We start from the raw sequence: 20391 nt of genomic DNA, 5'->3' as shown, positions 1-20391 counted from the left end.
CGACATCTCTGTATCTCTGCAGTGCAACAGATGATCATTATTACTCACTCACACTGCTCACACGCAACCTGGAATCAAACTGACAGATGATGGCTGATGGCAACCAAATTCTAACAGCTTGTGTTCATGACATAATAACTTAATTACTGTTACAAACAGCATCAATAACAATAATCACAACAGTACCAACAACAATAATTGTGCAGGATCATAGATACTAGTCAACATTACTATCCAAACTCAGATTATTCTTAATACTAGTAAACTTTTGGTAAAAGCAATAAAAAAACGTTTCATTTCAAGCAATCTGAATTCTATATTAATTCAGTTATCCTTTTATTGCACCTATTCTGCATTATCAATGCAATACTTCATCATATCATGTTCTGTGTTTTTGACTTATTTAGTTGTTTTTGTAGGTTTTAATCTGATGTCCTTCTCCTATTCCCAGATATTTGGCAGGAGCGGCAGCCGTTAACTACACATGCCGTCATGCCTTGCGCGCTGACGTTTGCTGAAAGCAGCATGTGCTACGCTACTCGGCTCCAACTATGGCTCAGTGAGGCTGCGGCTTTTCTCAGGATGGTATCGTATCGACAGAGGCGCTCTTTGGACCTACAGCAGAGACTGTCTCCGCACTGGACCAGAGGGAGGAACCAGCATCTTTGTGTTCCTGACTGGAAATATTCATAATCTGATATGAAAATATCTGATTGATCTACCAAATTCAGTTTTTGGCACGGATTCTTTGAACTTACTAAGAGGATTAAATTGTAGCGTTACAGCGCGGACACACGTGGATAGGTTACTATTATTTTTGCTTTAACCTGATCATGGTGACAACAGCCGAATGATTCAAAACTGTAGCTATGGATCGTCCTGTAGGTATCAGGAAAAACTGTCCTGTCCGTGATGAGTGGCGTCTGTTGCTGCCACAGTCCTCCTGCTGGACAAGTCGGTTGACGGACAGTCGACTCTCTTGGGATACACGTGGTGTCAACATTGTCAGAGATGGTCAGTGTCATATGTGTTTGGAAATGTCTTGTTTTGGATTTTGGCACAAGGAAAAGGATATTTTGGAATACATTTTGGAAGCTGTGCTCCGTAGATGTCCAGTCTCCTGACCCAGCAGGTACGTGGGAAGTGGGGATTCCCTACGATTTCTGCCTTTTTTTCTTTTTGAAAAGGTTTTATGCATGTTCAGCTCTCGTCAGAAGTTGTTGTTGTAACTTCTTTTTACAGACTTCAAAACGTGAGGCTAAATTTGTGCGTTCTGGTTCGTTTCATGTATGAATATGGGATAACGTCATTTCACCTGTTGTCATTTCAGAAACGAAAAAAAACAACGAAAAACAACGTCTGTTTTGGCCAAAGGTTCTCTCGTTATCTCCCTACACACGCATTTGGTTGATAAATTGAACGTTACAATCAAAATTATTATCACTTAGGGGTTTTCTAGGACTATACTTCATGAGATTTATTTGTTCTTCTTGTCAGTGGATAGCTGCATGTTTGACACATAAAGTCTTTATGGTTCACCTGTTCAGAGAATGAGGACACTGCTCCGTTTCTCTGGGATCAGAAGGTGTGCATCTCTCTATCTCAAAATTGACTTATATTCATTTAAGTATTTCAAATGCAAGGACTGAGCACTGTCACGACCCATTTCACTATCACACCTTTCTGAACTGCCCCTACCTAGACCTCACCATGCACCTGCGGTGCCAGGTGTCCCCAGCCCATTCACAGAGCAACAACCCGTCAAATGCTGTGGCAGACCAGGTGCACCAAAATAAATGAATGCTGTGGATAGAGTGACCATAGAAAGCAGCATTGCTGTTCTCCCACCTCTCCTACAGCAGCTCCATTGAGGTGAGAGCATATCAGCCTGAGCTCTATCTTGGAACTGAGACGGGCCTGTCATTCATGCTGGATGCTTCTACCTGACAAATGCCATGTATGAGCTATGAAATCTGTGCTGTGGAGTGTCTTAGATGCTTCATTTCCCTGGAACCTGCAGGTGCATGTGCTCTTACAGTTGGTGAACCCCATATATGTTGTGTGAGACATTGGTGGTGAGTTTAATCTGATGCAGCTTCCACCTCCACTTCCTTCACCTTTCAGCTCTCACTCCTACAAATCCCTTACATTTGCTCTGTAATAAAGAACTCTGTCCATTGTTGGGACTGGACACAGAGCCTCACTATATGTCTGCATACAACTCAGTGCACCCCACCCCACCACACCAATTCAGTACCCCACCACCACCACCCCTTCTATTAAAAATCTTCTCTAAACAAGACCCCCTTTCTCCGCTGAAGAGGGACCCTCTGTCTAATGACAAGTGACTCTCATGGCCAGCATTGACGGTGGGACACTTGCTTCACAAAAGGAGCTGAAGTGTCAAATAAACTCGGTCAGAGCCCCCGACACACAAGAATTCCTTTATCTGGCACCCTGGGAGGCAGACAAAGACAGACTTTGTGTCAGTGAGCAGGCCTTGACTAAACACTGGGGCTTTTTTACTCTTCTTCTCACAGCTTCTGCCTCTTCTTCCTCTTCCTCCTTTTGTTGTTTAAACGGTGGAGCGGGAACATGTCTGTTGATGTGACCCCTCTCTCCCAGCATCTGTCCTGCACACGGCCAACGTCACTGGTGTGGCATGTAAGCACCGTAAAAACACAGATGCACCCTTGAAAACCCACGCACATATGCCCACAACTGTCTGATACACATCAAAGCAGCCATAACATTTCAATATGTATACTTTTCTGAATACATTTGTTTATGTCTGGATCCATAGCTGAGAATAGTGAAACAGGAATTTGCTTTCTCACAGGGCTAAATGTGCTGGCTGTGCTGTCATATGATATGCTTGTGGTGAACCGCAACAGAGAACCATATACACACTTAACAACCCTGTGCTTCTTTCACTCAACATTTTTGAGGAACTTTCTCATCACTGGCAATTCTATTACAGGTTTCAGTTTAAGGTTGATTTGGATAGGGACAAGTATCACACTTGCCAAGAATATAATGGACTAATCTTGCATATTCTGTGGTGTCAGTTTTTCCACAAGTTTCAGATGATGCTTGTTAGATGATTAACACCAGTTTACATTACTGTGAAAGGTCATCTAAGCAAGTTAGGTAACAGACATAAACATGTCAGACTTTCCACACTAGCTGTGTTATGCAGCGGTTTATACATTGTCTGGTCCTAGAAAATAAAATAAAAGCGAAAACAGGCACAACGCTGGAAAATCGTACAGGAAACACTGCAGTAGTAACACTGAGACAATTTAGTGGCCCAGAGTTGGAGTTGACTGGCTGGCTCCAGTGATAGACATGTGCATCAGACCCCCAGGCAAGCTAATGCAGGCCTCCATAGAGAGCGTTAGTCCTCACCATGCTGACTAAGGTAAACAGATAGAGTTGCTGTGGTTGAGCGTGTTAATGGTGTGTTTATGAGCTTAAGGTGAGTGGTGATTTATCAGGTCTAAACTCTAGGCCTGCCCTTGATTGATCTCATAGGGTGACAACACCGACTGAGCAGCGTGACCTCCTCGTGAACTATGCCACAATGTCATGACCATTTCTGACCACTGAAGAAAAATGGAAGGAAATATTTATTATACACTAATCTCACCCTACTTTTGTATCAATCATGTCCTCGGCATTACCTAACTCCGTCTGCAAGTATAAAATTGAAGTTGCAAGAAAATAACCTTCCATTAGTGTCAGATAATGGTTTAATGAGCTCCATGACAAAAATCAGGCTATAAAAGAAAAAAAGCATCTTTTCATATAGAGCACTATTTACACTCAGTATGTGTATGTGTGTGTGTGCTTAGAATGGGCTCTAAAGTTTGTCCAAACAGGAGCACTGTCATTTATTAGTAGTGCTGGAACAATGGGGAGCTTGTCTCCAGGGTGGTGGGGGCCAGAGGGGGCCAGAGGGGGCCGGTGGAGCCAGGGGAGGGTGGACTGAGATTGGGCAGCAGCCTCTGACCAAGAACAAACCCCTGTCTGATGAAGAGAACTGCTGACCCTTCCTGAGTAAAATGGCACCTTTGTTTCGAGGTGTATGTGTTTGTGCCTATGTGTTTATGTGTGTGTGAAAGGGAGAAGGAGAGAGGTTTTGAAAAGCTGGAAGCACTGTGTAAAGTTATTTTTTCTTTTGCTTCAGCACTTTGGTGATTTTTCCTCCATGTATGATTTCTCTTAGTGTAGCTTTTTAGTTACATTCTGACATTATTCAGCTGTTGTTATATGTATTTACCTGACACAAAGGCTATGTGATGACATATATGTTTTGTAGGCATTCATCTCCTCTTGCAGAAGTTTGGATTTAGACATTTTTACTTGAAAGCCAGTTTACATGTATTTTTAGACTTTCTGCTTATAAAACACCCTTTGACATGTGTGCCCAAAGATCGCACCAAAATATATCCACATGCTTTTATTAATAAACTGATGAGTGACCATATGATGCCACACAAAGCTTCACAAGGCAGAAGCCTTTTCTGTGATACTGTGACACCAGACTACCTCTTTAGACTAGCCACTTTGTGTGTTCCTCTGGCTGGTTGCCACAGACTGTGTGGTGATGTCTTCCTACACGCTTGCAAACAACTGTCCTCTAATAATGCTCATGAGGGAGAGATGCTTTGTTTAAACACTGCGTTAAAGAAACTTAAGGGAGGAGGGAGGAACCGTAAATACTGGTGGGTAATGGAAGCAGATTGTTGATTTCCTACAGGGAAACCACAACTTAGAGCGCGGCATGTATATGTTTGCGTCAAGGGGAGTGTTCTCCCAGTTTGGGAGTTATCAGGAAGTGGAAGGCTGAGAGAGACAGACAAGCCTGTTCTTTAGTAAGAGTGTAGCAGGGTGCTTAACACGAAGTGGTAAACATGAGTGGGGATTCTTTGGAGTAATGCCTCTGGGTCTGACACTTACAACCTGTCCTCTTTGATAAAGCTCCCCTCTGCACCTGGTGTTTAGATCTTTTCAGCTTGCAAATACTGCAGGCTACTCCACCTTATTAGATGATAAAATCATGTGTACTTCTTTCAACTTTCATTTGATCTCACTATCCTTTCTGTCCTTTACCTCTTTTTTGAACATAGTCATGCTGAAGGAATATAGAAGATCATAGAAAGGTGAAAGGAAAGGATGGGTGGAGGAAAGTTTTTTCCCCTCGCATGTCCCTGACTCCCTCCCAATGCGCAAACCGGAGAGCAAACAGTAAAAACACACAGTGCAGCACAAGAGCATCTCTGTCAGCCCAGATATAGACAGGCGGCACTCCATTCAGACTCAAGCTTAATGCACCACCCACCTCACAACAAGGACACTGGATCTGCAGAACAGAGATACTAAAAAAAATGTCTACAACTCTAATAGTAAGAAAGGAATATATGTAGTTGAGGAGGTCACTGGATTTACAGTGCAGAAGTTTATTCTGTAGCACAAAATTGACTTGAGTGCAGGAAGGGTGCGAGATCATTTTCAGTTTGTGTCTGGTGCATATGCATTTGAAACAGACAGGTGTCTGGAGTAGACTTTTAGGTGCATTCTTTACTTGCCTTGCATGCCATAAAAAAGAGTAAAAATCAGATTGGTCTAGGTTTTGCATTATTTTAAATTCCAGACATTTCTCCTGTTTTCTTTCAAAGTGATTTCACTTGTTCTTTTCTTGCTCCTGTTTGAAGGGAAAATTCCTCCCTTTGTCTTTCACAAATGTCACATTCCATTCCACCGAACCTGTGACCATGTTGGACCTTCACTTTGCTGGGTGTGGGTCGCCATGGCAGCCTCACTGTGTTTCAGCCAGTCACACCTGCCTAAGTAAGCCATTCTCATTGAGGAATTGCATTCTTTTTTTCATTCAATCCATTCTTTCATTCCTCTTCCCTTTTATTTGGCTCTCAGTGGGGAGGATAAAGAAGACATTTTCAGTGTGAAGAGAAGCGTGAAATTTTCAGTGTGACCTCCCTGGGACACTGCAGACCACCAGGCTCCTCAGACGACTGTTTATGTGTGCACTAAATCCTGCACTTGTGTAGCAGATCTGTGTGATTCTGACAGCTTTTAGTGCGTGTCTGTTTTTATTTGGTTTGTTTAAAGGAGATTGAATGAGGCAGAATCACAATCCTTTCCACATGAAGAGTGTAATTAAGGTTGATAGCTGAATACCTCTGGGTGTCCTGACATTTAGAAAGGACACTCATATTATCGTGCCACATGAATACTGCAGGCTGGATAATTGGGAGGCAGATGTTCATGCATTTAAGGTTCTACACTGGCTTGTGTTGCTATTCCGTCAAACAGTGAGCTTCTGAGAGGCACACTGTGGAAGGGGAAGAAGTGGACACAGCTCCAATGTGCTGTAATAATACTCAAAATTACTTTAATCTGTCTGGAACTGTCACATCAAAGGGCATCACTTATCTAACAAGCTGTGGAAAGGAAACATACTTTCATGGTTCTTGGTGAGCTGCTGATAATTGGGTTGTAGGTCATCTTTTAGAATGTTAAAGTTTTGCCAGCACTGCATAAAATGTGCTTTTAAACAATTTCCACAAAATTACTTAGCGTAAAATTATGGCAGTGAAATGTCCTGGTTATGTTGCAGTGTGTTCTGATTAATTTTTGGCCTCTCTGTGCATTTATTATACTCTGCTGCACCCTTGTGGACAACATATGGTACTACTTAATAATTATTTTCTGGTCTGTATTTCCTGCTTTGGCCACATAAGATGAGTGGTGCTAATTTACAACTTTACGTTGTAAACATGGAGGATTTTTTTTTCCAGTGAGCTATTGTGCTATTCATGTGTGTTAACAGCATTAACATTACCATTAGTTAAAAAAAAGTAAAAGATCAACATTGTTAAATACATACAAGTATGGAAAATCAATTAGCTTCCTGCCAGTTGGGACACTGAAATGACTTTTAATCTGAATTTGCATTAGGCTGTACAGGTGATCCTGGACATAATGATCAAAAACTTAATGAATGAGCAATGACAAACAGAATATTTTTTCAGACAAAAATGAACCTAAATCATTTGTTTATAGGTATAGGTTTAACCACTCATCAGCCACATTCATATTTAAATGCATCAGCTGTATTTGAAAGTACATTAATTAATTTTTTTAAGCTCATTTTTTCCATCTCCATATAAACTCCCACCAAACACGAATGGCTACAGGGTTAATCATAGTGGTATTCTGATATATGTACAATGTGTACTACTTCTCAAATCCTTGGGATTTCCCTGAACATTGTACACCGAGTTACACATTTAGGTCTCAATGAATTTAAGTATCTCGTGAATATTTATCCAAATTCATTAATCCAACCTTGAAATATAAACAAGAACACATTCTTTGTCTGTCTGTCTGTCTGTCCGTCCGTCCGTCCGTCCGTCCAGAATGGTTTAGGCCCCAGAACATATGTGATATGTTCAGAGAATACAAACCTAGCAGGGCTCTTCGATCCAAGGACTTAGGTCAACTAGTCCAGGCCAGAGTCCGGACTAAACATGGAGGAGCAGTCAGTATTTAGCTGTTATTCTGCAAACAAGTGGAACAAACTGCCAGTAGATCTTAAATTTTCAACAAATGTACACACTTTTAAATGCAGGTTAAAAACATTTCTTTTCCCATACGCCTATGCATGAAATCTGCACGGGATCTTTTAACTATCTGCACCTCACTGTAATGCTCTGAATGTTTTTTGTAAAGCACTTTGAATTGTCTTGGACATAAAGGGTGCTATACAAATAAACTTGCCTTGCCTTTCTTGTTTTCTTTATTTCTTTTACAATTTTTTAAAATTAAACTTTAGTTTTTTTAAAAAAACAAACAGATTGAATACATTAGTTTTCTGTTTCTGATCATGTTCATTACAACTAGAGGAGGAAAAGAATATGTCAGACTGACAAATCTGTTCAATGCATTTCCAATTATGTTAAACATGGAAAGTCAACAACTTGATAAGGCTTAAGAGGAATATTAAAACAAGTACAGAACTACAAAACTAATAAGTGTACTTTATTTCGGAATATGGTTGCTAAGTGCCTTGAAAAGTCTTTTGGATCTGTAACTTCAAAATCTGTTGGACTCAATCACTTCATAATATACTGCTCAAAAAAAAATGAAAGGAACACTTTGAAAACACATCATATTTCAATGCAGGGATAAAACAAACTAGATATTTACATTGATATGGACTGGTTAATTTGTTAGGAATGAAAAGATGCCACATTGTTTGATGGAAATGAAAATTATCAACCCCCAGGGGGGCTAAATTCAAGACACCCCAAAATCAAAGTGAAAAACAAGTGCACCTGTTGTTAATTTCATGAACACCAAAGCAGCTGAAGCTGACTAAAAACTCTCTCTTTTGCTTACTTGACCAGATCAGTATCCCACATGTTTGACTGATTTGATGCAATACTTAGATTAAAAAGTGTTCCTTTAATTTTTTTGAGCAGTGTATGCCTTGAAATCTGTTTCTGATTTGTTTTGTTTCATGTCACTTCCTTCATGTCACCACTAGAAGTCACAGTTGGACACCTTTTCAGACACATAGTGGCAGCCTCAGTCACTTACGCATGGTTTTACAAAGTGTACCATAGAGAGGTCTAGTTGTCAAGGATTTGTGTAATAATTTTCTCAGTAGGATTTCATTCATTATATTGGAGATTAAGTCTGAGTTACGGCATTTAGTATAAAAAGATGAAACCCTATTAATGTACAACGTGGATTTTATCTGCCTACACATTCACCTTCATCCTTTCCTTAGAGTGAACGTCATGTCTAGAGTGTTTGTTTTGTACTTTCACTTCTTTTTGTATTCACCTTCATAATATTTTGACTGGCTGTTGATGGCAATTTGTTTTGATTAGCAGTTGTGTACATCTAAATTGTCACTGTGTAAAATCAAACAAATATGAGAACATTCTCAGTATATCGCCTCTGCTTCTGCAAGATTTCCTTCACTGGTTGCTTTGCAAATTTGTTCGTCAATTTGTTAGATTTCTAAATTACTATTAAAGTTACAGACAGTACATGGAGCACATCCATTAAACAAAAGGGTAACCTAACTGACCACTAGATGGCAATGTGGTAACATGAAACATAGCTCCCTCTCTGAAAAGTAAAAGCCACTTTGCATGTTGCGGTAACCCTGTGATCTATGGAGTAATGGATGTAGATTGGCATTATTAGCTTCTTATTGCCCCTTATTCTAGCTCATCTCCCTTTGAAGATCAAAGTGGCCGTGTGCCTCTGTGTGTACCGACACTGATAAAACCATGGTGAACTTCAATAAAGCTAACTGTTCACTTTGTACATCTGCCTCTCCTGACCCTTTCCCAGCTTGACAAGTTTAATGCTGCTGAATCGGAACAGTCAACAGTGCAGCCCTTGATGATGACAATGGCTCAAAATAACTCAGAATAATCTACACAATGTCATCAAAGTTTGTGATATAAATGTAAGTGTCTGGTAGTTTGGCTCAGTGTAATAAAAAATTACAAGGGCTAGTGCAAAAGCAGCAAATTACCAACAATAACTAGTTGGTAGAATCATGATACAGATCAAACAACTATGAAGAAATCACTAAGTTCCCAGATCTTTGTTGGCTTTACTCCATGTCTGTGAATTTCAGACATTGCAGAACACAGAGAATGAATGAGAGAGATACAGGTGACATGGTAAAGGAGCGGGTGTGGCAGCTTATGATTGGGTGACAGCAATAGCAAGAGTACAGTGCCAGTTCAGTTATTACATTCCAGTTCCCACAGGTTTCCTGTGTGTATGTGTCAGTGCTGTTTCAGGTACATGTTTGGCAATTATGTCCAAACCTAACTGATAGTTCCAAATTATTATTGCTGATTGCTTCATGGGTGTGGTAGAACTTGTAGAAACTCAAAGAGATGTTTTCTCCATTTCAGACTTGTATTGCAAAATCATCTGAAATATCACAATTTTCATTCATTTGCTCGTGATTGTGCACTTTTGAATAGTGAATGTTGCATTTTCTTGTGAGCGCTTTGTTTTTGGTTTTGGAAAGGTCACTCCTCCATTTCCTCTCAGTGTGCACACTACGTTGACAAATGTTGACCAGTTTGCTTGCAACAAATCAGATTTGAGATATGTAGTTATTCAGGTTTCTGCCCGTTGGAGATTGTGGGAAGAACTCATAATCAGAAGCGAACTGCTGCACAGCCTTGAGCACATACAGTGTGCCATGTGAAGTGTTTCAGTGCGCCGTCTTCCATACATCCATGCATATTTAATGTGTGATCATGTGCAATAAGGCATTTATTGATCAAAGTATAGTGTGTGTGTAATTTACACACAGAACCACACCGCTTGCACAGGCACAAGTGTATGTCAAGTTGTCCATAATCTACAGCTAATCAGATTTCTCCTTTTTGTTTGCGTCCCTGAGGACTTTAGCCACCTTGAAGAGCTGTGCTATGAAAGGTGCACATAGAAAGGCATGCACAGCCTTCTGCACAATCTTAGTATTACCTCTTTGCACGTCCATCTAACTAGTCCCTGCTTTTTTTTTACAAAAACCAGCATATAATTACAACCTGTGCTCTTCTCAGAACTGTTGGCCACTGTTCTCTGCTCCTGCTTTTTCTTACATCCTATTTATTCTCAGTGAAAGCGCATACTTGCACTGTACATAGTGTACTTTCAGGTGTTGTTTGGAGAGCTTGTTGGCATTAGTATAGGTGTCAAAACTCTTTCACTCTCAAATGGGCCTTTGCTCATCCACAGCAGAAGTGAATGGTTGCAACACTGCTCCCAGCTGCTTATCTTTGCCATCTCGTCTAAGCTCTCCAACATTACTCATCTCTTCATAATAATCAATCACTGAAATCCTTCAGCAGCTTTTGATAACAGCTACCGCAGGTTAGCTGAGCTGGGAACTTGACCAGGCGTGTTTAAAGTAGGCAGACAGGTACTTGAACTCACTTTGCCTTTATGGAAAGATCCATGTTTTCTCAAAGCTGTGTATTGCAGACAGCCATTGAGGAATGACAGAGCTGCCAGCGTGAGCAAGTTAAGGTGGAGCTTTGATCACGATATGGAGGAGGAAGTTGAGTTTATTTTTAAGTGTATTTATGTCTAGTCAATGACTGAGGCACAGCTCTGTCTACTGTTCAAGTTAATCATTAACACTGGATTTCACTGGATTTTTTTGTACTTAATAGACAGACAAGGCTTTAAGGAAACATGTTTATTGTGCTTTTGCCGCATTTTTCGCAACTTCATCCTCTGAATACTGACTCATGCATTAACCACATTTTGCAGCTGTGCATAAAGCACTGCATAGCCTGTCCATGTAACTATTATTTATTACCTCTGCCAAGGAGGTTATGTGACACCCGCCGTTTGTGTGTCCATCTGTCTGTCTGTCTGTCTGTTAGCAAGATAACTCAAAAATGCCTGAGCAGATTCACATGAAATTTGGAGGGGAGGTAGACTATGGTAAGAGGAAGAGCTGATTTAATTTTGGTGGCAATCTGGAAAGGATCCTGGATTCTGGATCACTTTGAATTTTTTAGTACGTTTTATTTTTAGTATGTGGTCCAAAATATGACAAAAACATCATAGGTTAGTATGTCGTCCAACAAATTGGAGCAAGGTGTCCAGATAGCTCAACTGGTTAAGAAGGTGATTTGTAAACAGAACTGTGTCAGAGACACAGGTTCAATTCCAGCTCATGATCCTTTACTGTATGGGTTTCTTGTTTTCCTCTCTATCTTTGGGGGAGGTCTGCACTCTCTGAGTGCTTTTCTAGTTGTTCTGTTTCTTTGCTCCCTAGTTTATGTTAACAGGATTTTGTTAGCAGCAGCAGCAGCAGCAGCAACAACAGGCCCAGCTCGAATTCAGGTCTTTCTTAGCAAACTTTTTCATGTTTTTACAGGATCACATACTCTGTAACACAAGGCCTCCATGGGTAACAGGCAATACTCCAATTAGAAAACAGTAGACACCCTAATGCAATGAAAAACTCAGTGTTGGCCCTCTGCGGCTCTCAGTTAGCAGCAGCTTGCTGTGCACGTGTGTTAGGATGTGAACAGCTGTAGAATCTGGTGCTCAACTTGGAAAGTAGTTAGGCACATGTGCATGCACACATAGATGCCAAATAAACACTCCAGGAGCACATTAGCAGTGGTGTATGGCTGCTGTGAGCTTGGTTTTCAGCATGGTGTGAGGAGAGGAGATTGTGTGAGGTGGGTGCACATGTTTTAATGTGTTCATTCATTCGTTTACAAAGCCAGCACGCACTCGCTGTACACTCTGCCAGTCTAGCCTCTTCCAGACATCTGTCTCTCCCAAGCTCTGTCACACACGAATACTCACATGCACACTTCTACTACACACCTTCTCAGTTAATCCCCTAGTCCATACAAGCAGCAACTTGAAATCCAAACTCCATGTCCCACAATGTGTGCGTATGAAAACAGGTAATACACCTCCAAATAAAATTACAACTGTACTCTATACTCTATTAATTGTGTGTGATGTGCTCCTTGTGTCCAGTAAAGTTATGGAGGTATGTGGAAGTACTGCCGTCAAGGTAGATGATCTTAATGTTTACTGTTACTCCGAGGCTTGACAGAGAGCCTGGTGGCTGTGAAGACAAGGCAGAGGCCACTCAGGTGAAATTGGACTTTTCCAGCCCTCCCAGTACTGTGGCGCCATGCAAGCAGACCAACTGGCCTGAGCTATGAAGGGGCCGAGTATGGTTGAACAGGGGAGGAGAGGCTAAGAGCAGATTGCGAAAACATTTTGGAAAATATGAGTGAGGTGGTCAGGGACCTGGTGGTTACAGATGGCAAGCTTTCCCCCTGTCAGCTGCCAGCTTATCGACTTTAACGATGTGTGTGAGGGATGGCCAGTCCCTGTGCCCCCTGGGTCTCCTTGTCCTTCATGCCCGCCAAGGCAACAAGAATGGCAGCAGCACACCAATAAAGCCCCACGTGGTACTGATTGAGAGGCATTAAAGTTCCCTTTCACTCACTCAGGTTCACTCAATGTTTGAATCATGAACATCAAAGAAAGTGGAACAGCACAGTCTGTTTGATAATCTTTATACTGAAAATATCTTGCTTCATGTAGATTTCTGAAATTATCTAAAGAAAAGGTTTATGGAAGTAATATGAACATTAGCCAACAGTCAACTTCTTTTTAAATCAACCGTTGTTTAAAATTTAAACATGAACTTTTCTCTTTCCATGTTTTTACTGGTAAAACCTCTGGTTCAGGGCACTGCAGGGCAAAATAATTTACCAGTCCCCTTCCCACTGTAATTTCCAACCTACTTTCCTATCACCTCCCCTCCTCCCCTGTTCTCCACTTCTTGACAGAGCTGTTTTGGAGGGAGCTCCAGGGGCAGCATTCAATTAAGGGTCAGATATAAACAGGCATTAAAAGGCAGCGTGGTCTTAATTAGCTGAAGTTGCTCATATGTTTGGTGCGATTGTGTAATGTTTATATTTTAGAGGGAGCGAGTGACTGAGTGCAGGAGTGAGTGAGTGAGTGCATGCTGTGTCAGGCCACAGTGCTAATCACCTAACCTTAGTTTTATTGCCCTGTGCAATGTTGTAATGATGCTGAGGTGACATGAGCAGAGAATGTTCACACTGAGGCAGAAAAACGGTGGGCGTCTGTCAAAGTAACAGTAATAAGTGATAACTACTAATGCTGCCAACTACATTGTGTAAACAGCTTTCATAGAACCTATACATATATATCACCTTTCTTCATTCAACATCATACTTACTCTAACATCTTTCCAAAATATTGGCAGTTAGAATTAAATGACACTGAGTTGTCTTTTCTCACAAAGATCTTTTTGCAGTTGAATGTATAACTTCATTTCAGTTTTAGATAATTGCTTGGAAACATGAAACTCATGAACAAGCTGGTACGTTGAAAGCTTTGAATGCAAACTCTGCCTTTCTAGTTCAGCAAGCATCCTACTGTGATTAGGAAACCTACATAACTGTCTTGCTCATTTTCTGTAAAACTACCTAGCCCTTACAGTAAAGCAATGACATTTGGCTAGGTCATAAAGGAGCTATAAGAGTCATAAAAAGACCTTCCGATGTCTGGGTTTCTGCAACAGGCTATTAAGCTGTAAAGCTCTATTGTAAAAATCTAGATTGAACCGATATAGTCGAGGAGAGCGCAGCAAAGATGAAAAGCACCTCACTCAGCCTTACTTTCATAAACCTACAGTGGGCTTGGTTTCTACCGGTAAGCACACGGGAAGATTCTTTGAATTCCCCGGCCTCACACCCTCACTCTACTTTTGCCGCCTGGCAGCCAATACTACTGGCTGTATTGGCTTGCTTGTAGCACTTTTGACGTCATGGAGAGTTCAATTAGCTCTTCAAATGAGCGAACTGTTGCTTTTCCCCTCTGGTTTAAAAAGATATTTTACTTTATAGTTTGCACATTGGACTGCATCTGTAGATAAGGCAGAATGGTATGTGTGAATATGCACTGTTAACTTTGCACACAGACACACACTAATGTCCAGCTTCTGTGTCGGTGAGTCAGAATGCATTGTCTGACCCTACTGAAAGAATCCGCAAGTTTGGACACACTGCTTCTCCACCCTTTTCCTTTGTCCTTCATCTCCTCTATCTATCTTTCTATAATTGTGTCCCAGACACAGACATGTCCATAAATAAACGGGGTCTCTCTCTTTCCTCAACCAGACCCAAGCCATGTTTATGTTCAGGCCTGTGTTGGGGGCCCATCTGGACCACTGGGCCTGCCTCACAACCTCTCTCTGAGCTCAGGTGGAATCAAGATGTGGTACCAGCATCTGCTTAATGGACCAACACAGGCAACCAGTCTGTGGTGATATATATTTTTTAAAGTTTTATTGAAGATTAAACAATCTTTGACTCAAGTACCACACATTTTTTGTTTTAACCTCTTGCAATCTCAGCAAAACAAGAGGAGAAAGGAAAAACCCAGATATAGTTGTGCTTTCATTGCCTAAAGTCTTACATTTCTCTCACATAGTCTATTGATTAATTTTGTCAAATGCCCAACTATTGTCACATGGTCCCCTTTCCTTTTAAGATGCACATGGTGCTTGAAAATATTTTCCTTCACAATTACACCAGAACACAAACTGTACTTTTCGGTCAGGGGAGTTTAATCTTCCCGTTCCTGCATTACTTTTATGAATGTTTCTTGAATGTTTAAGAAAGTGAGATAGATTTTTCAAGACAGACAGTAGAGGAGGTTTTTGGTTTATTTACATTAGCTGGATGTGGTCTCCTGGTCTTCATTTCATTTGGTCCGGGAGCCAGGCTATTAAAACTAATGAACACTTATTACCCTGAGTTGGATCCTGGGCTACTTGCTAAACATCCCTTCTGTGGCTGTTTGTTTTACTTGTGCCTGATTATTCAAACAGAGCAGTAAAACATGTGGCTGAGCCTTTGCCTCTGGTCTTTACAGGTAGCCCCATAAATAGTCAGATCTATGATATGTGATTGGACAGCCAGAGTTTTTATATGAGCAAACATGGGTGGGCTTCACTTTTCTTCACTAATCATCTTGGACTTGCCCCAGAATTTTTTTAGTGCATATCTAATGTCCTGTGGGTTGAATTATCAAGTGTGCAAAATCCCACCTGTTGTCATAGATAGAAAACAAAGCTGTCTAATTCACAGCACATTGCAGTTTTATTAACATGTCTTGTTGAGAGGAATGACAGAGTTTCTTGGTGAGGGCACGCAGAGCCATGGATTCCTTGACTAAAACACAGTATGATGTATGGTGATGTTTAATTCTGCTGACAAATATAGCATGTTAATTCTGAGGATTTTGTTGCAAAAATGCTTTAAAAATCCTCTGGATTCATCGATCAGCTGTTTGGTCTAAAACGTGGTTCAGAGGTTCCTCAGACATCTGGTTTAGTCCATAGATCTTCAGTTTTCTGTCCCAGAGGAAAGATGCTGCCATCTTGTTGTGTGTGTGTGTGTGGGGGTGTGTGTGTGTGTGGGGGGGGGGGTGGGGGTGGGGGGGGGTGCTGTTAACTCTGGTCGCTGTCAAAGAGCAACATACAACTTGTGCATCTTTCCTTTTTTTTTTTTTTTAATTCTGATAATTTATGTAACAACTTTGCATTTCAGACACTGTTTCCTGTTTCCAGCATGAAATCTGCCAACTTTCTCTCATGGCTTCAACACCACTCGGATTTGATGGGTTTATAATTGTTTGCCAATCGCCAGGTGTCAGATTGAAGATTATAGCCACAACTAACAGATGCACCACTGTGGATACATAAAATGTGTTTGTGTGCGTGCACATGCCCACGTGCTTATGAGTGTTTGTGTATCCAGCAGTTTCCAGTGTGTCGCTGCAGATCAACAGCAGCAATAGAAAGAGAGAGGGACAGAGTTAGTTAGTGACACATGACACAATCCTGTATTTCTTTCTTCTCAGTGCAATCTTTGTGCTGCATAAATCACCCTGCACAGTTTGGATAATGTTGAGGGGAAGGAAAGAGCCCTTTTTTTGACTCTTCTCTTGACGTTTGTGGTTCTTAATATGATATGTGTATACAGAAAGCGTGGTCAAATAAACAGCGTGTAAAATTTCCTGTGTCTGTACCAATCTGTCAAAAAGAGACAGAGCTCGACTTACATCGCCCCTCCTCCTTCACTGTTGCCCTCATCCAGCCCTTCCTACCACTCTGTCATCCCCAGGTGGAAATCCCCTGGAGAAAGAGTTGGCTATTTCTACTTGTTTTAACCTTATTAAAAAATATGGCAAGGCATGCCACTTAACAGCTCCTTTGCTTGTCAAATGTGAGATAAAATAAATTTGCAGCTTTTGTCGAGAGGGAAGAGATAAAATGAGAGGAGAGAGTGAAACAAAGTGGACCGATAAGCCTGAGAATGAGAGGCAGAGACAGAAGGAAAAAAAAACTTTTTTGTGTGACTGCTTTTCTGTGAGTGACATTACCTGTGAACCCCTGAGGAAGAAGCATATCAGCTTTTTTCTTTTCATTTTTTTTTAACCTTTATATAGTGAAATCAAAAGGTAGGGCTGCATGGGCTACTATGTCTAGGTCAAAGCAATAGTTTCTAGCACTCTTGTATTACATTTCACTTAATATGTTATCATTGTAAAAAATCTGTAATTAAATATAGAACGCAAGGCACCACACCTATGACTCTAGCGCGATTATAAAGGACTGTGTTGGCTTGATACTCGGACTCCACCTATTTCAGTGGTGCGGCTGGCACTCTGTGACTTTGTGTGTATGCTCTCGGGTTATACACTATATCAGTCCTTATTGGAGTAAGTCATTCTCCAGCTTTACTCTAAAGAGTTTTCAGATCTCACAACAGTGTGAAACTTTTTACAAACCAATTTTCCTTGTTTGTACTGAAAATCATAGGCCGCACTGGCAACTCTGCAAATATGGAAAGAACAGATTAGAGCATTACAACGTAATGTGACAGGAAAATATTTAACACACAAATAGGCTCTGGGCAACTGTGCAAAGTAACACAAAGGAATAGAGAACAGGACACATGTGGGCCAAGTATTGTGGTAGAATGTCGAAAGACAGGACTATGGAAAGAGTTTTGGGTCCTCAGAGTGTCTTAACTGTAACTACTGGTAAAGGAAATACTGAATCCTTACTGCAGGAGACTTCCTCTGTTCTCTCCAGGAGAGAGGGTGCCTCCTAGGTGCCTGATAGTGCACGTTTTTCTTGGATCCCTCACAAAGTCTTTCCTCCATCACTACACACATCTGAAGATGTATTTTTATCACCAAACAGATGACAGAGGTAATCCTTTGGTGTTGTGCCACCCCCAACTGACCGTTTACTTCCTCTTTTTGTTTTGCTTTCCCTTTCTTTCTTTACCCCCTCTTATCAGCTAATCCCTCCGTGCATAGAACGGTCAATTAAGAGGCTTAGCTGATAGAAAACGAGACCATTTTGGATGCATGGAATGTGTGAAAATTCTGTAAAAAGCGGGGTTGTTACTGGCCCTCCAACCAAAAAAAGAAGGGAAATTAAGCTTTTTGGTGGGATTCATTTGCCAAAGGATAGTCTTTGTCGCCTTTGAGAGGTTAGAAACAGACCTTTGAATAGTGGAACTAAAACAGAGTCTCAAAATCTCCCATCACCAGCTCCTTTTGTTACTCAAGTGGCTTAGATCAGGGATTTTGGACGTCACAATCAGACACTTTTGTAACTGTAACATTGCACTGACCTTAGCATTCCTGACCTTAGTCTTGGATGCAGGAAAAATAGCACAGCATTATGTTGAACGACATACTGTTTCTGATCTGCTTACTAAGATTAGACACAAATGACTGAGATTATGATGCTGCAGAATGGTGTGGTTTCATATCCATAGAATTATGGTTTCAAAGCTTGAAGCCATCTACTTTTGTTTCATTCAGAAAAACATATTTCACAAGCCTGGTTTGACCTGTGGGGCCTTGAGTTTTCAATCAACTATAAACTACTACTCTTTAGGTTAAGAAATAAAGATAATTGTAAATGAGTAGCAAAACAAAAGGTGGGATTTTATTGCATTACATTTAGAATTACATTTTTATGTGTATTTTCTCAACCTTTTAAAAATTAATTTGCCAAAATCACTAGTATACAGATAGCCCTGTGATAGACTTGTGACCTGTCTAGGGTGTCCCCTGTCTTCACCCTAAGTCAGCTAGGATAGACTCCAGCGCCCTCGACCCTACTGATGATTAAGTAGTGTAAAGATAATGGATGGATGGATGGACTAGTATACAGATTTATTCATGACATTTATACAGTTACAACTAGCACCAATTTTTTTTTTCTTATCCTTCTCACACACACTTTTCAGCAATACAGGCACATCTAATCCGCCTTAAGTCAAATGAGTGACAAGCCATTTCTGCTGTGCATTTTAAGATTCAGCTGGAGGTGAAAGAAATGCTCTCTGTGTACAAAACATAAATGAGATGTGCTTTGGAACAGACTACGTGCTGTGCTGCTTGGGGGGAGGGTGGATGCTGGGGGGTAATTGCCACATTAAGGGGAAGGAATTCAAAATAAATTTAATCTCCCAATCCCTTTCACCCCCCAAGAGGTTTACAGTGAGCATGCTCCATCTTGTTACGAGACACAAGGAGAGCACAGAGAGAGTGAAATTTAGATGTTGGAAGAAAGAGGGTGAGGTTCTGATCGAGGTAACCGACTGGCTCCTAACCAGGTGGGGAACTTTTGTGTGAAGGTTCACACAGAATGAACAATGTTAGATTCTTTTATATTTGTGCAGCCATCTCTGAGTTAAGTTGTGCTTTGTTTGTGTGTGAAGTAGCAGTGATGAATTTCACTGCAAAAGCCAGATTTGCATTTACTCTTCTCTGCCAGTGCCTTTCCCACAGTACCTTACTCTGTAGTTAAGTAATATTGTAAAGACAAAGGGGCATATGTTTTGACCCTATCCACACTAAACACTTTTCACCAGCTAATTGCACAGTCTGGCACCATCTTCGAGAAAAGGAATGTTACAAGTAAAGGCAATTCATCTTGGTTGAAAATTGTCTTTTGTGATACTTTGTGGCCCATTTTTCCAACTGGGTCTTGGTGCATGATCAGTAGAAATCACTTAATCCTATTCTTTTTCTGAGAATAGTTTCAAGTGAGTGGCATGCCCAAAGCTGCGTCAGATTGTGAGATGCAGAAGCAAGGTTAAAGGCTTGTGGCTTGGGACATATGGTGTGGCATATTTTTATAATGTAATCATTCCTCCTCCTGCAACAACATTGTTAAAACTTTCTGCATGCTGTGGCAAGAATTTACTCAAGGGCCCTGCTGACCCAGACACAGCAGAGCATAAACAATGGAGCTCAGGTCTTGGCAACACACATGGCACACAGAGACGCACAACAGCACACCCAGTGCCCCACGTGTCTTTTGTCATTGCCCAAAAGTTGTTAATTTCTCCCAAACTGTTTTTTTCTGTCCTTTTTATTATTCTTTTATATATAATTACTTCAAACTGGGGTCAATGGTGTGTACATGTGGGCCCTTTCCAGTGGTTTTATTAGTGCAGCATGTTTACCTGTTCAAATGTAACCTGTGGCTTTCTAAGGTGAGTCATCTTCCGCTGCTAAGGAGGGACACTGAGGTCAGTTGGAGTTCTTTCATTTAGTGACATTGATCTGGCTTTCAGATAGTAAAGGTAATTATGACCGTTGCACAAGCCTATAATTAAGGCCTCTCTCCATGCCTCACCCATGTGTATCCTGCCTTTCACATTAGCTGTACACTTCTATGTGCTATATGCAACAAAATAATAAAAA

At 40.9% G+C, this 20391-nt stretch overlaps 1 long non-coding RNA gene across 1 annotated transcript in view; it reads left to right on the top strand.

Annotated features, from left to right (window-relative positions):
* The first annotated feature begins 537 nt into the window (after window positions 1-537).
* The window catches only part of LOC110966696 (uncharacterized), a 52039-nt gene continuing 32185 nt past the window's right edge, over window positions 538-20391 (top strand). The window contains exon 1 of the long non-coding RNA XR_002596758.2: window positions 538-1132. This is a non-coding gene — a long non-coding RNA (uncharacterized LOC110966696). The remainder of the gene's footprint in view (window positions 1133-20391) is intronic.

Source organism: Acanthochromis polyacanthus, chromosome 21 (genome assembly GCF_021347895.1).
Source record: "Acanthochromis polyacanthus isolate Apoly-LR-REF ecotype Palm Island chromosome 21, KAUST_Apoly_ChrSc, whole genome shotgun sequence".
NCBI classification, from domain to species: domain Eukaryota; kingdom Metazoa; phylum Chordata; class Actinopteri; family Pomacentridae; genus Acanthochromis; species Acanthochromis polyacanthus.
The sequence above is the reverse complement of the archived record's forward strand: the minus strand, read 5'-3'. Positions and strand labels throughout refer to the sequence as shown.